This window comes from Cupressus sempervirens, chromosome 11 (genome assembly GCF_028749045.1).
Source record: "Cupressus sempervirens isolate cs-2001-9-10 chromosome 11, ASM2874904v1, whole genome shotgun sequence".
NCBI classification, from domain to species: domain Eukaryota; kingdom Viridiplantae; phylum Streptophyta; class Pinopsida; order Cupressales; family Cupressaceae; genus Cupressus; species Cupressus sempervirens.
The window spans coordinates 110,726,786-110,742,560 of NC_143128.1; positions in this window are offsets into that span (position 1 = coordinate 110,726,786).

The window sequence follows — 15,775 nt, forward strand, 5'->3', positions numbered from 1 at the left end:
ACTCTGATTGAAAAGGCTACCAAGGGATTTGAAATTGTATCAATTGATATCCCTCACTTGTTCCATATGACACATGTGTTCTTCTTAATAACCTCCTTTGAATTACTCTACATGCTCTTTGGTCTATCTAGGGTAGGGTACCCTAATACTTCATACACAATCCTTTTCGAAATTATGATTGGTGCATTCTCTAACCAAATTTGAGATTCATGTATACAGCCCAAAATAATTTTGATCCATTCAATTTTAAAGACTTAAGGAAAGTCTAGGGCATGCGTCAACCCTTTCTTCTCAATGATTTTGTTCTTCTCCTTCAAAACTCCATTATCACACAACTTGTTCTAGATGTCTCTAATTTCCATGTCTCCTACCTCTCCTAGTAGCAACATCTTACATTTTGAACCATTAGGGCCTTTGGTGGTATCATGGGTAGCACACTAGATGGATCTCCCTTGTATGCAATCTCAAGAATTGCATGAAATTAGGATTGCCTCACATCATTACTACTTAATTGAACATTGAAAACATCCTTCCCCTCTTTTCTAACTATTGTAGAAGAGCTAGCTACCCTTTTGACTTCCTAGGGTTCTCAAAAATAAAACAACATAACTCAACACAAGCTAAATACCTTTTGAATCTAATGAATGGTGTCAAGTAGTAATTGAGTCTAGTTTGCAAACACTTGAATCTCCTTTTTCTAATTGCCTTCATTCTCTTCATGCTCTTCAAACTATGGTATGTGCAAGTGGGTCAAAATTTGGCTATATAACCCTTCAAATTTGGCATTATTTGTGTAGTGCAACTACATAGCTGTAGACTTGGTACTCACTACCATATCTCTATTACTTGGAAACAACTACAATTCCTTTCATGCTTGGTAGTAACTATAATTCTTTCCATGCTCACAAACAACATAGAAAACAACAAAATGATAAATATTTTCTAGGTTCTAATCACTTCATTTCATCTTAATCAATTCATATATAATCTTTTCAAATCTTAGATATTTGGAACTAGTGCATAATGTTACATTTCAAATAACAGTTCCACACATACCTTTAATTTCCTAGTTGGGGGTGATGTTATCACCTGATCATTGGATAAAGTGATTTCATCTTGACATTATGTGCTGAAATCTTCCTTATTTTTCTATGTCTTTCTCATCTACATCCTCACCTTTTAGTATCAACCTTTCCATTACCTCTTCTAAATTCATTTCTCGATGTAGGTGGCTGAGTTGGATAGTTTCTACTTACATGACTAGTCTTAAGAAAATTGAAGCATACAATTCCATTCAACCATCTATTGTACTTGCCTCTAAAATGTGTTCTTATTCAATTTTTAGGGATATGACCATATTCTTGGTAATAATGACAATTTTACCTTGTGTTGTAATTCCAATCATAATAATTTTCACTATGGTGTACCTTTGTTTTCTTATTTGATATCCACTTCGATTTGGATCTGCATTCATATGCCTTATGTCCATACTTCTAATAGTTGTAATAATAACCTTAAAATCTTTGAGTTTTGGTAGTCTTGATCGTTCATTCAGGTGTCTAGAGTCCTTGCTTCTTGCAGTTGTGATAGTGTCACTTGAATTTCTTCTTAGGGTTCTAATTTCCATTATTGCTCCTGCAAATGTTTGTTGTATGACCCAATTTTCCATAGTGATGACAAGTGAGCTTGATGTTCTTTCCCTTATTGTTCCTTTGTTAACCACTTTTAAATGATTCCCCTCTTTCAGTTTTGGAATATCCTAAACTAGTAGTGTCATTGTTTGATCTTGGGGATTCCATCAATTTTTCAAAGTACTCGATAGCTTCACTAGGCTTATTGAGATTTTCCTTCCCAGTCTTCAATTCATTTTATAGTATGTTATTATGTGTTTTCATTTTTTTAATCTCAATGTATTTCCTATTTAGTTCTTTATTTGCAATCATCAATTGATTCATTGTATTCAATTGCATGTTTGCAAGCTTTTGCACATCTGATGTCTTCTCTTCAAGTTTTTTAGCTAGTAGTCTTTTATCTTCTTCAATCATGGCTCTGTCTTCTTCAAATTTCTTCTTTAGTTTAGCTATCTCATTGATTGAACTTCTTATTCAATTTTTAGGTTATTGACTTCTTCACCTAGCACACTATTATTTTCCATTAGATCTGCAATTACTGCATCAAACTCTTCTAAGTTTCCATCCTCAAATAATCCAGTAGTTTCTACTTCTTGATATTGATTATTATCTTGCTGAATAGCTAGCTCTTTCCTTCTCTTTAATGAATATTGCAATTCATCTCTTTCCTTTTTGAGTTGATGTAGGGAAAGTTGTATTTCAATCTTCTGGTTCTAAATAGTCTTTCCCAACTTGTAGACTTCCATATTCAAGATCTTATCTCCAATGCTATCAAACATTCCTCCAAAAGAATAAAGCTCAGATGATACAAATTATTGGAAATAACAATGGGAAAGTAAGTTTTGAGGGGCGAGTGACTCAACACTTAAAAATTTTGCCTCTAAAACATATGACCAACATCTATCTCATAACTTGACATATAAACTAAAATAACTTTTCATGCATCACATTCATAGCATAAATTTAACAACACATAATACAATAAATTTGTTACCCAGAAACCCTCCAAGGAGAAGGTAAAATTGGGGTGCGGATGGCACCCACAAATCTTCACTACTAAGTTGTAAAGTGTGGCTAATTATGGCTACAAATTGTTGATCATAAGCTATGATTTACCCTATGAGAGGTCTTCCTTGTCAAAGGCTTACAAGACTATTAGGTCTCACCTTGCTAAAGGATTTCAAACTCATAGTTAATTAAGTACTTGGTTAAGAGATTTACAATAGCTTGTTAGGACTAATCTATTAAGAGATTTACTCTGTATCACCTCTTAGAATGATTCAGCACCCGATCCTTCGATAAGCACCTTACTGCTTAATGTCAGGTCTCCTCTTTAATATTTGATCCTTGATCCTCTTGATTAGATCTATCCTTTCTAATCCTCTCACTACTTTTCTTTATTCCTCTTAGACTAATTCTACATTGCATAGTTCTATCATAGCCATCATAGTCACCATGAACTCTCTCAACTATTAACATTCATCTCCTTGCTCATTTCTTTTTAACTCTCTAGGGTTTTTCCCCCTTAAATAGACATTGGTGGAGATGGGCTAGGTCATAATCAATGGTTGTGGTTGATCCATATTATCACCTTAAACTTCCCTTAATCTAATTGGTTGCATGCATTGCATAGGGATTCATAATATGATTCCATACTTATCTCTTATAACCATAAATTCATGTCAAGTTGGCCTAAAAATTGTTTATATAGAATTTTCTGCCATAACAAACAATTATGCCAAAAATTTTCACTTGGCATCCTATTGCCAAGTTTTAGTTTTCCCTTAAAAGCTTGAAGAGATTGGAATCTAAGTGAGTTTGTGTTCAAGTTTGATGTCTAAGTATCCTTTAGGTCGCTTACTCCTCATCTTTCCTTAGTATCTCACTTTCTTTGTTTTCTGGGTCTTCTAATCATGTTGTGTGGGTTTTCTATTTTTCTCATGTGCAATGGATCTAGGTAATCTAGGTGTCATTTGGTGTCTTCCTGATGAGAAGTAAGTTTCTCTACATTTCATTTTCTGGTATCTTTCCCTAGTAATCCTTGTCCCATGGATTCTGAGCTTTGGAGTTGATTTTCCCCTTAAGTGAACCATATCGAGTGTGTATCCAAAGGATGAAGCTATGAAAATGAATAACAAGTTTTAAATATAATTATGTCATGCTAGAAAGGCCTACAAAGATGTGGATCGAAGCCAAAATGAATTTCATTTAAAGTTTCAAAGGCTAAATCAAGTGCTATGACGAATCACAAGTCTATGGGTTTTCTGTTGCATGTTCAAGGAAACGAAGTTGTTTTGTTCTAATCCTAAAGTTGTAATAAATTAATACAAATCCTAGTCTTAATGATCAAATAGTGTGAGTACGATGTTGAATGAATCATATTGGGTGCAAAATCAGTAAGGGATGCTCAAAATTAACCTCGTAGCAATTAGATTGTGATCAAAAGGTTAAGTTTTGTCGATTCACTTTATTCCAAGACATGTTGCTCAAAAAAGGGTTTTTCGCCTCTAGGCGATGCATAGGGCCACTTCTCTAGAGGTTTTGAATATAGAAAGTCAAGTTACTCTAAAATGTGAATAGTCTTTAGAGATTCCTAAAAGATACTTCTGGAAAAGTTAGTAGTTAGAGTATGAACCCATTATAAAGGAAATGCAATGTTAAACACTTAAGGTGGAAAGTGAAAGAATGAAATGTGCAAGCTAACAAACCAGCACCCCATGTGATTGCAATCCTTAATAGAAGGAAAATAGGTTTAAGAAAAAGCTAAGTTTCTTTCTCTCCTACATATGTTAATATTATCAAGTATATCTATATTCTAGATTCTTAAGCAAAGTAAGGCACTTCCTATACAACTAAAGCATTTGTGTTGTTAAGCGATTTTTAGTCATATCACTTTACTTTAAGTAAAGTAATAAAACTTTCAAAAATAGAATATTTTACATGAACATGAAAAAAAGTTTAAATAGCTATTACTCATTGAATTAGATGCAAATCCTATCATTATAATCATTGGCCAAACTTAATTTCATTCGTGTGGCACCAGTGCTCTAATTCCTAAAGCTATTTTATCATAATTTCCAGTAATTGATTTCTTCAAGTATATTAAAATGACTATTTATTGAGAATTGTATCATGTGCAATCATAGTGAATTGAAATTAGAGATACTAGTTACAATAAGTTAATATGCATGGAGAGTGAATTAAAAGAGCTAATAAAAACATCTTTCAAATTCTATGATTTCGGTGATCTTCATAGAAGCCTCAATTCTCAACCCATTCAACTAATCAATCAAAAGATTAAAGAGATAGGATTGGTTATGGCAATTGGTTTTCCAATGGTAGTGCATGAACCTAAGCTGATGAGGGAATGTATTGAGAGATATGACCAAAAAACAAAGAAGATTTTGTTTCTTAACCAATCTATCCTCATCTCAGTAAACAAAGCATTGATGCATTCCAAATTGGCATTCCCATGAAGGAGCAATATTGTGATGTTGATTTCATCTATGTTTAATGAGAAGAAGACCTTTAGATGGGAAGATATGTGGAGGACATGGTTCTAGACTGTGTTGCCCCACTTTTTACCATATTCCAATTTTGCAAAGTGGAGGATTTAACTTGTATTGTGTATAGACTAGTCGAATCAGTTGTTTCTTCCTTCCTCAAAGTGTTAAGTTTCTCCATCAGGTTTCCATCTTTTGTATTTTCCCACATTATATAGTCGGGGGGGTGTTCCTTATCATCATGAGTCATGCAGTTAGTCTAGATCCTTACTTGATGGAGATTCCTGAATAATGCTACCTCAAATGAATTTTCTTGTAGCTCATTTGATCTAAGTATAAAGAAAGTTGAACTAGCAAAAAATTAAGTTTCTTCTTCTTCCTAGTGGGTTTATTCTGTACAGATCTATAAATGCTATTTGTCGGCTGAAACAAGGAAAGGTGAGTCATAATATGGATGGATAATTCAAGTATTATCATGTTTTCATAGTGGGAATCACTCAGAACTCACCAGGATGATTAGAATAAGCATCAGCGAAAAACTCAAAAATAGCTTCTCCTTTGGCAGGTTTGAACTAAGAAGTAAGTTTTCTGAAAAAGGCCTAAATAGAAGGGTAAAGTTACTGTAATATGATAGCAAGTAATACAAATCTATTGAAAAAAAAAAGCATTAACTAGCATAAAAATCATAACATATGAGATAGACAAAGTGAAACCTTCAAATGAGAATGTGAGCCATGGAATGACTCTCCCAATGAGGATGGTCACTTGATTTAGGGATGAGTCTATTATGCAGATTTGGGATATACGCTCAAGATTCAAAATAGCTTCAATGGATTTGGGATTTTTGGTGTGGATGATGGCTTTGATATGGATTTGGCTTCTCAAAATGGCATTATGAGTTTACTTGATGGATTGTGATTTCAAAAGGGCATGGTAACTTTAGCTTAAAGATTTGTGATGAAAATGGCTTGGGAGGGGATCTAATTTATAGGCCAAGGGCTTGAGGGATGAAGGGTTAAGATGCAAGGAGAGATGAAAGCTTAGGGAGGGCTAGGATGCACTCAAAGGGGAGCACATGGATTGTGCTTGTTTAGCACCAATCAAGGAGTGACACATGTCACAGGGTCATTGGGTGGAGGAAAGGGAAAGGATGAGTCAACAAAGGAGGATCAAGGCCTTAAATGGCCCTCATAATGGCTTGTAAGAGATTTTAAGGGCATATAAGAGCATTGAAGGCTTTGTGGTTGGGATAAAGTTTTATGGTTGGGATATTTTGAGGGAGGAGACTTTGGTTTGGCTTAGGAAAGTCTTAAGCTCACTTAGGGAATGTGACAAGGTTAGGGGGGGATTAGGCTTGGGTTAGGATTAGATTAAGGATGTTAGAGATGTGCAAGTGTATGGCATTCATGAGGGTGGGTGAGTTAGTGGCTAAGCTTAGTTAGTATGGGTGGATGGGGTGGATTAGGCTAAATGGAGGATTAGCGATAGGTTAGGGGTTTATTAGATTTTGAGGCTTTTTATTTAAAGTGTTTTTAAATAAATTTGGGGTTTGGAATTAGATAGGAGAATAGGATTTAATTGATAAATAATAGGTTATTTGATTTATCAATTAGGACTATAGATGAGTAATTAAATTAATCAGCTAGGGGATGGAAAAGGATTAAATAAATAGGAATTTAATTAATGATGCCTTTAGAGATAGCTAAATAGGATTACCAAAGTGGTGTAATCAAATTTAGGTGTCTACATTTTGCCCCTCTTTGATATAGTTTTGAGACAACACTATTTTGAAGAAGTTTGAATGAAGACGACACGAGGAAGATGTTTTAGCAACAAGGTTTCCCCAGTCTCGGATAAGAAGAGGAGAGACTAGACTTAGATGATGCCCCCTCAAGAAGGCGATGAAGAGAGAAATGAGGCTCGATGGCTTCTTGAAAAGTATAAGAAGTTAGGACCAGTAGAGACACATATTGGCAAAGAGAAGGGGCTGAATTAGCTCAAACTCTCACTATGAGAGAATGATAACAGGGAGGTCAGATGCACAAGAGGAAACAAGCTTAAGACATTCTAGGATTGAGGGGAGGATGAAGGAGCAAAGTGCTATAAAAAGGAATCCAGGATAGGGAAATGGATGATGGGATGAGAGAGTGGATGCAATAGGATTTCAAAGAGTCAGATTGGAAAAAGATGGGTTTCAGAGATCCCTAGGACTAGGATTGTGGATCTCGAAAGATGAGGCTTGGTGGATTGATTTGAGGGGTGGATCCCTAAGACTAAGAGTGATGATTGGTTGTGAGAGAACTGATACACAAGTAGGGGTGGGAGAGATGGATGTTGGATATGGATGGGGGATAATGGAGATGAAGGGACTCCATTGAAGCATTTTGAGCAGGGGGATACTTCAAAGAGAAGTACCACCATGTAGTTTGAGCACTAGAGTTAATATAGGAATGTTGGTTAATTGCCAAGGTTATGAAGAACATCAAGGCATGTTCACCAACCTTCTAGAGGACTAATAAACTAACTCAAAACAAGCACATAAGGATTGTCTCAGCATCGCACATGAATCCCAGAGGAAGCGGCATGGAAACGACACTGGGTAACCCACAAGTAGAAAAGAAAAACAAACAAAAGACCTAATCAAGACCTTGCACTCAAATTGCCCATTCATAGCACACCATGATATAAAAGATCATGGCAACTGTGAGGAGGGAACAACCCAAATCACTTGGAAGAGATACGTTTAAGAACCAAACTTGAAATCTCGAAAAGAAAATAAATCTAAAGAAAATGTAAATCCGTAAAAAAGTTAACATTTTGCCAAAGAGATCGGTAGGACTGGATACTGACAGACCAAGATCAGATGAGAGGAAGGATGCATCCTGCAAGGATCTATCGGTAATATCAAGGACTAGGATGAGCTAGGCAAGAAGAACTTTTTAAGACAACATTTTGATGACAAGGGATCACAGACAAGGATTCACTAAAGCACCTAACCAAGAGAACTGCAATTTGTGATCAAGTAGGAACTGACATGAAGAGATGAGAGGTATACAATGGGACTAAGCAAAGGACTAATGTGCAAGGAATATACAACTGATAGATCAAAGGATGTACAAGGGATTATCGGACAAAAGTGCAGCATGATAGGATAGTGGTAGGAAAGATAAAGATGAAGAGATAGTGGAAGATAGTGGATGAGGAGGGCATGGGATAAGGAGATAGAGGGGATGAAACACTAAAAGGGAGAAGATGGTTTGTGAAAAGCTTAAGATAGTGGGAGTAAGAAGCTCAGGATGAGGAGAGGGCGAGAGAAAAGTTCAGGATGGGAGGATAGCGAATGGAAGCTCAAGATGAGGGATAGCTAAGGGCTAGATACCAATGACAAGGGATGTACCAGGTGATGGAAAGATGGAGGTAATGCTGGGAGATGCAAGGATAGATGAAAAAGGGAACAATAAATAGAGGGATTTGGAGAGAGGAATGCAAAAAGATAAGGATGGAAAGCTGGACACGACATGGTCTCCAAGGAATAGAGTGCCCCTAGTTATAATATGTTATTCAAGAGGATTTTGTATGAGGGATGGTGGTAGGATTGAATATTGGTCAACAAGAGTATGAGGGAGATAGATGGAAGCTAGGATGTGAAAGGTTAATGAGGTAGAGGATAAGAAGGATGGGTGGATGAGGACAAGGGAGGGAGTGGATCGATGAAAGAATGGGTAGATAAAGGATTGGTGGACTTTATTACTATCAAGATCCAAAGGAGGATGGTGGGTGAAATGGATAGGATGAGGTTGGTATGGTGGGATGAGATGGGTATGATGGGTGATGGAATGTGCCCCCAAGTGTACAGAGCATTTGGATGGAGGGATTACACATGACGCTTGTTTGCCAAGTTTTCACCATGGTACTTGTCCAAGGCGCCTGAATTGCCAAGTTTTCACCATTGGACAATTTTTTTTTTTTTTTATTTTTTTTTTTTTTTATTTTTTTTTTTTTAATTTTTTTTTTTGACCTTTTTCGACCTTTTTGATGCATTTTTACTCATAGATGTTGGTAGGATGGATGGAAAAGGGATTGGATTCAACAAGTGAAATGGTGGGTGGGAGTTTGGCAGATAATGGATGCAAAGACATAAGGCTAGAGGGTAAATGGATGAGGGAAATGGAAAGATCATCATTGGCACACACCTTGGGAGGTGATAAAGTAGTGGGAAAGATGGTATTGAGCAAGATTGAGGAGAAAATGGAGGAAGAGAAAGATAAGGACTAAAAGCAAAGTTGGAAGATGGAGGATGGGAAATTTATGATAAGAAGCATATGGACTAAGAGTGGATTGGGGGGATGAAGGATGTTTGGATAAAGGATGACTGGATGAGGCTTTTTGAGTAGCATGAATGGATGCCAATTGAGATTTTTCTTTGAGATGCATTTCTTTTATGAGCATCTTGGGTATCCACATGATTTTTGACTTTTTCAGCTTGGGCTTTTGTGGCCTCTTGACCTTTTCTTTGATTGGGATCAAATATTTCTCTTCTTGAACATGTATTTTAGAAGGGACATGTTGAGACTTGGACTTTTGTGGATTTTTGGATTTATGCTTTTGTGTTTTGGCAACCAATATATTTTTGTTAGCCATGGTATGGTAACAAGAGCATGGATGAGCTAGAGGGATAATGGATGGAGTGATAGGGTTTAAAGGTTGGAAGGGATTCAAGGGTGAGTGCCTTTGATGATCTAGCTGGTGGATTTGAGGGGATGGAAGCATAGATTGGAACATAGGATATGGATGGATATAATTGCTCAAGATGGATGGAGGGAATGGAGGATATGGGCCCAAAATAGATGGAAACAGGGAAGTTGTAGGTCCCAAAATAGATGGAGGAGATAAAGGATTCATTTTAGGTACATAAGGACCCAAAATGGATGGAAAGGATGTGGGATTTAGATAAGGGATATATGGACCCAAAATGGAGGGTTGGAGATAAGGAGTAGCGTAAGGGCCCAAAATAGATGCAAAATAAGATGGATGGGAACTTTGGGGTGAAGATGGAAGAACTTGGGACCATGCAGGGATAGCGGGGATACCAACATCTAGAGATAATTTTTTATTTCTTTCTTCAATATGATGTTCATTATTTGGAACAAAAGATGTGAGTCCATTATTAGCTAAAGGAGTCGAAGCTTCATATATGATAGTTAGTTCTTCTTTGATGGATCTATCATCATGGATTATGGGAGATGTATGATCATGGAGTAGAGGGGATGTAAGGATATGATCTTGATTTGGATGGAGTGATGGGAATGGATCTTGAGATGGAGTAGGTAAGATGGTAGGATTCAGATATGGAGAGGATGGTAAAAGTGGATCATGTAGACGAATAAGTGGGATGGTGGGATCTTCTATTGTGTCAAGGGATATTTCAACATGCTTTTGGACAAGATCTTGATAGGAATGGGTGAGAGTGGATGGTATGATAGGAGAAGTATGGATGGTTTCTTTAAGTGAGGTAGATGGATGGGTAGGAGGTTCTGCAATGGGGACGCGTTGATGGAGGATGGACTCATTAGGTTCATTATATGGGATTTGGGTAATGCTAGGAGGAGGAGATATGGATGGGATTTGGAGGGATTTGATGGATGGGAGGTAGGAGATGGAAGGGGTTTGATAAGTGGGGTGGATGTGATAGGGATGGTAGTGATAGGATGATGTAAGAGGGGTGATGGGGGTGGGAGAGGGAGTTGCTTTGGGTTTCCTTCAAAAAATCCTTGGAGACAAGTGTGTTGGACTAGGAGGAGTAACGGGATTGGGGTGATATGTTGTATGGCTAGGATTAGTTGGAGGATTTGGAAGAGATTGGGATGGTGGATTTGGACTAGGGATGTAGCTACTAGAATTCTTCAAGAATGGTGGAGGTTGCGAGATGAAGGTAGAGGAAGATGGAGGTATGACTGATGTATAAGAGGAATATGTGGGCACAATATAAGGAGGATGTAAGGATGAGGATAATAATGGATTTCCTTTGTTAAAGGCATGGTAAGGAGTACTAGTGGGTATGTTTGGAGGAAGGATGGAGTAGTTGGGAGGAATGTTTGGATTTTGGGGGATGTTTGGCAGAATATCTCTAAGGCTTTCAATATACCCATCATAGTCGACAAGATCATCATCATAATTGGAAAAGGATGGGGTGGGAGAAAAGGTGGGATGACAAAACTCATCATAATAGGATTGTGACATGATGCTTTGATGATGAGTTTGATGGGGATGAGGTCTTAAATATGGATGAACATGGAAGCTCATGGTTGGATTTGGATTAAGCTCAGATTTTGGATTGGCTGATGAATGATTTCCTAGGGAGAGTCAAAGCTACATGATAGACCTAAGGAGGATTGGTTGGAGATTCTTGGCTTTCCTATGGATGGAAGACTTCAAGGGTATGCTGTCAAAAAGTGAGAGTTTAGCTTTCCTATGTGCAGGATTGGTGGCTTTTGGTGTCAACTTGAGGATAGACAAATGATCCTATGGGCATGACATGAGATTGACCACTTGTGGATCCCAACCTTTAGCTTAAGGTGATGAGGGATGACAAGTGACAAGGCTATATTACCCTAGACAAAGCTCTATCAAAGGGATAACCTTGGGGAGATTGAGGGATTTGGATAGATTGATTGGATAGAAAACTCTGGCTGAGTAACAACAATTCCTTAAAGGCTTGGGTGATTTTGGATTGGGTTGCTAGCTAGCTAGGGGGATGATTTGGATGGACTTTGGATTTTGGATTTTTCTAAAGAAAAGAACTAGATAGATTCGGTTGCGGTGGGGGAGCTTGGATGTTTTTCTGATGAGGCAGTGACTACACTAAGTATGCCTTGAGCTGGGAGATTTTTGCTTTTCTGGGATTTTGACCAAAGTTGGCAAACATTCATTCAAAAGCTATGAACAAACAAATAGACAAAAGTTTGGAGCAAGCACGTCAAACACACCAACATCCTAGGAAGCTTTCTTCAAGGATTAAATTTGGTTTAGCTAGGGAGTCCTCGATATACGCAAGGTACATGAAGCCCAAATCCGTAGATGAAACCTAAAAGATGTCACACAGCCAAGAGGAGTGGTAACCCACTTCTCCTCTTTCACTTCTCAAGGGTATAAAGTTCCTTGGGGCTTAGCCCAAGTGATAAAATCTTGATCCCAAGAGAGGTGTCTTTGGATTCACCTCCCGATCTTTATACTCTGACGAAATGTTGGAGTTGAGGTCATCCCAAGGGGTGATGAAATCCCCAAGCAGGCCTCCTAAAACTTAAACAAGATTTTGGATCCTAATCTTATGCACCCAAGATGGCCTCGAAAGACAGCAAGGGGAGAGAAGACTTGGATGATCTTGGGTCAAAAGATAGAGTTCTTTTCTAACTGACGCTTAAGTTTTTTGATCTAGACCTTTTGAAAACACATGTGATTAAGATGCAAAGGTTCAATTCCATTTTGAAATGTGCCAACAAAAAAGAAGTGATAGAAGAATGAATACACCAAGAAGATTTAGGGTCAACAAAAAGTAAACTCGCACACCTAGAGGCCCTCCACGTCAAGTATTGATTGATTTTCTTTATGGCATTCAAGATTGAGTGTGAGTTTGTTTTAAGTCCAAAAAAAAGATGTGTGTAGAGCTTGATTATCAAGTGCGTGCTTGAAGGCCCTCCACGTCAATTGATTTTTGTTCAATTTTAAAGTCCAAACTTGAAGTGTGATTGATCTAATCTAGATTTGTGGATATTCACGAAATCTTATAAGTTAACATAAATCCTCAAAAAACTAATTAAGTAGAATCAGATTGGAACACTTAACACCTTTTTCAAGTGGACCCATCCCCATATATGGCACTAATATTGCAACCAATGGTTAGAATGATGGCGGTTAGAAAAATGGTGAGTCCAAATGAAAACCACTTAATTTGATTTTTGTTGATTTATGTTAACTTAATGAATTTCCTAAGTGTTCAAAATTTGACTTTTTCCTAAATTTTCTTGCAAAAGATAGATTTTTTTGTTAGTTTTAGAGCACCAAGGAGAAGTGTTTGATTTGTGGGGGTTTTTAGGCATACAAGTTCATTTTTCTAATTTGTAAAGACAAAAAATAATGACAGAACGCGACTCTAAGACACAGAAAGCGTTCCCGTAAGCGGGTTCGCGATCTCATTGGAGTTTGATTTCGTTGGGATGTGTTCCCGCAAGCCTCCCAAGGTGAGAGAATGCCAGGAAAAACTAGTGAAAACTTAAAATAAAAAACTAGGGAGCTCATTTTGAATAGAACGATCCCGCTGGTTTGTGTTTTTTACAACGTTCCTGCAAAGTGAAAATGACAGTTTCGCAAGAAAATTAACAATTACAAATGAAAAGAATATAGTTCATTTTCTCGCAAGTGGAAATGAAAATCTTGCTTCTCTCAAGAATGTTCCTGCAAGTAGGAATGACAATCCCACTGGAGGATTAGTCGACATGGATGCAGAGCCAAGTGCAGGATACATGGTGGAGGCTGATTTGTGATGACTGTCGAACTCACTGTTGTGGATGTGCATTCCAACCGGAGAATAGCTACATTCCTGTGGTTGTGAGATCACGTTCTTGGGGTCATGAGGATGCAAAACTTGCTGGTTTTGAAGTCTTCTAAAGTGAAAAGCGATGAGATGGTCAGGAGTATATTTTACCAAAAGTGACCTGCGTACCTGCAACAAAATCAGCAAACCTAACACAAAAAATTGCAAACAAAAAAAGTTAGTTTTGTTAGTTTATCAAAAAAAACAAAAAAAATGATTAGATTGACCCTAATGCAGGGTTCCACCGAGCATGCCAAAATGTATATGAGAAAATATGATAGCAAGTAATACTAATCTATTCAAAAACAAAAGCATTAACTAGCATAAAAATCATAACATATGAGATAGACAAAGTGAAACTCTCAAATGAGAATATAAGCCATGGAATGGCTCTCCCAATGAGGATGGTCACTTGATTTAGGGATGAGTCTATTATGTAGATTTAGGATATATGCTCAAGTTTCAAAATAGCTTCAATGGATTTGGGATTTTTGGTGTGGATGATGGCTTTGATATGGATTTGGCTTCTCAAAATGGCATTATGAGTTTACTTGATGGATTGTGATTTCCAAAGGGCATGGTAACTTTAGCTTAAGGATTTGTGATTAAAATGGCTTGGAAGGGGATCTAATTTATAGGCCAAGGGCTTGAGGGATGAAGGGTTAAGATGCAAGGAGAGATGAAAGCTTAGGGAGGGCTAGGATGCACTCAAAGGGGAGCACATGGATTGTGCTTGTTTAGCACCAATCAAGGAGTGACACATGTCACAGGGTCATTGGGTGGAGGAAAGGGAAAGGATGAGTCAACAAAGGAGAATCAAGGCCTTAAATGGCCCTCATAATGGCTTGTAAGAGCTTTTAAGGGCATGTAAGAGCATTGAAGGCTTTGTGGTTGGGATAAAGTTTTATGGTTGGGATATTTTGAGGGAGGAGACTTTGGTTTGGCTTAGGAAAGTCTTAAGCTCACTTAGGGAATGTGACAAGGTTAGGGGGGGGGATTAGGCTTGGGTTAGGATTAGATTAAGGATGTTAGAGATGTGCAAGTGGATGGCATTCATGAGGGTGGGTGAGTTAGTGGCTAAGCATAGTTAGTATGGGTGGATGGGGTGATTTAGGCTAAATGGAGGATTAGGGATAGGTTAGGGGTTTATTAGATTTTGAGGCTTTTTATTTAAAGTGTTTTTAAATAAATTTGGGATTTGGAATTAGATAGGAGAATAGGATTTAATTGATAAATAATAGGTTATTTGATTTATCAATTAGGACTATAGATGATTAATTAAATTAATCAGCTAGGGGATGGCAAAGGATTAAATAAATAGGAATTTAATTAATGATGCCTTTAGAGATAGCTAAATAGGATTACCAAAGCAGTGTAATCAAATTTAGGTGTCTATAGTTACTAGTGGGCCTAATTTTTTTCTTGCAAAGCCTTTTTTATGTTTTCTAAGGGCTTATAGTAAAGTGCTTAAGGCCAAAAAGCTAAAACAAAAGCATAAGTGGAAAAATGGAAATTTCCTTCTACATTGTGGGTTTTCTACCCTCGAGGACAATTTTCCACATCTAATGAAAAATTGCTACTGCAAGCATGGTAAGTGTTTGAATTGATCACAAGATGTGTTGGGATAGAAATGGAAGAAAATTAGTTAAATTTGTAAGGATATTTTGAGTGGAATCTAGCCAAGCAGATTTTTCCCCAAGGAGTACTTCGTTCTTGTTTTTTTGAAACTAGGTGAAAACAAAAAGGTAAGTTAGTAATAAAGGAGAGTTATCATTGGGCCAACACAAACTATCAAATGACAAGGAGAAATCTATTAGAACCCTTATATTTACTAATCCAATGGATTTATCCTTAAATTTGCTCATGTGGTGCAGATTGTGGAATTTAATGGGCAGATTAAGGGTTTTTATATAAAGAAGAATCTAATAGAAATTCAAATCACTGCTTTACTGTTATACTGTTATATTTAATAATGCTTCAAAAAAACTTCAAAGTTTAGGGTCCGTTTCTTTACATCATCACAATTGTTGAATTTCTATCATTCTATATCA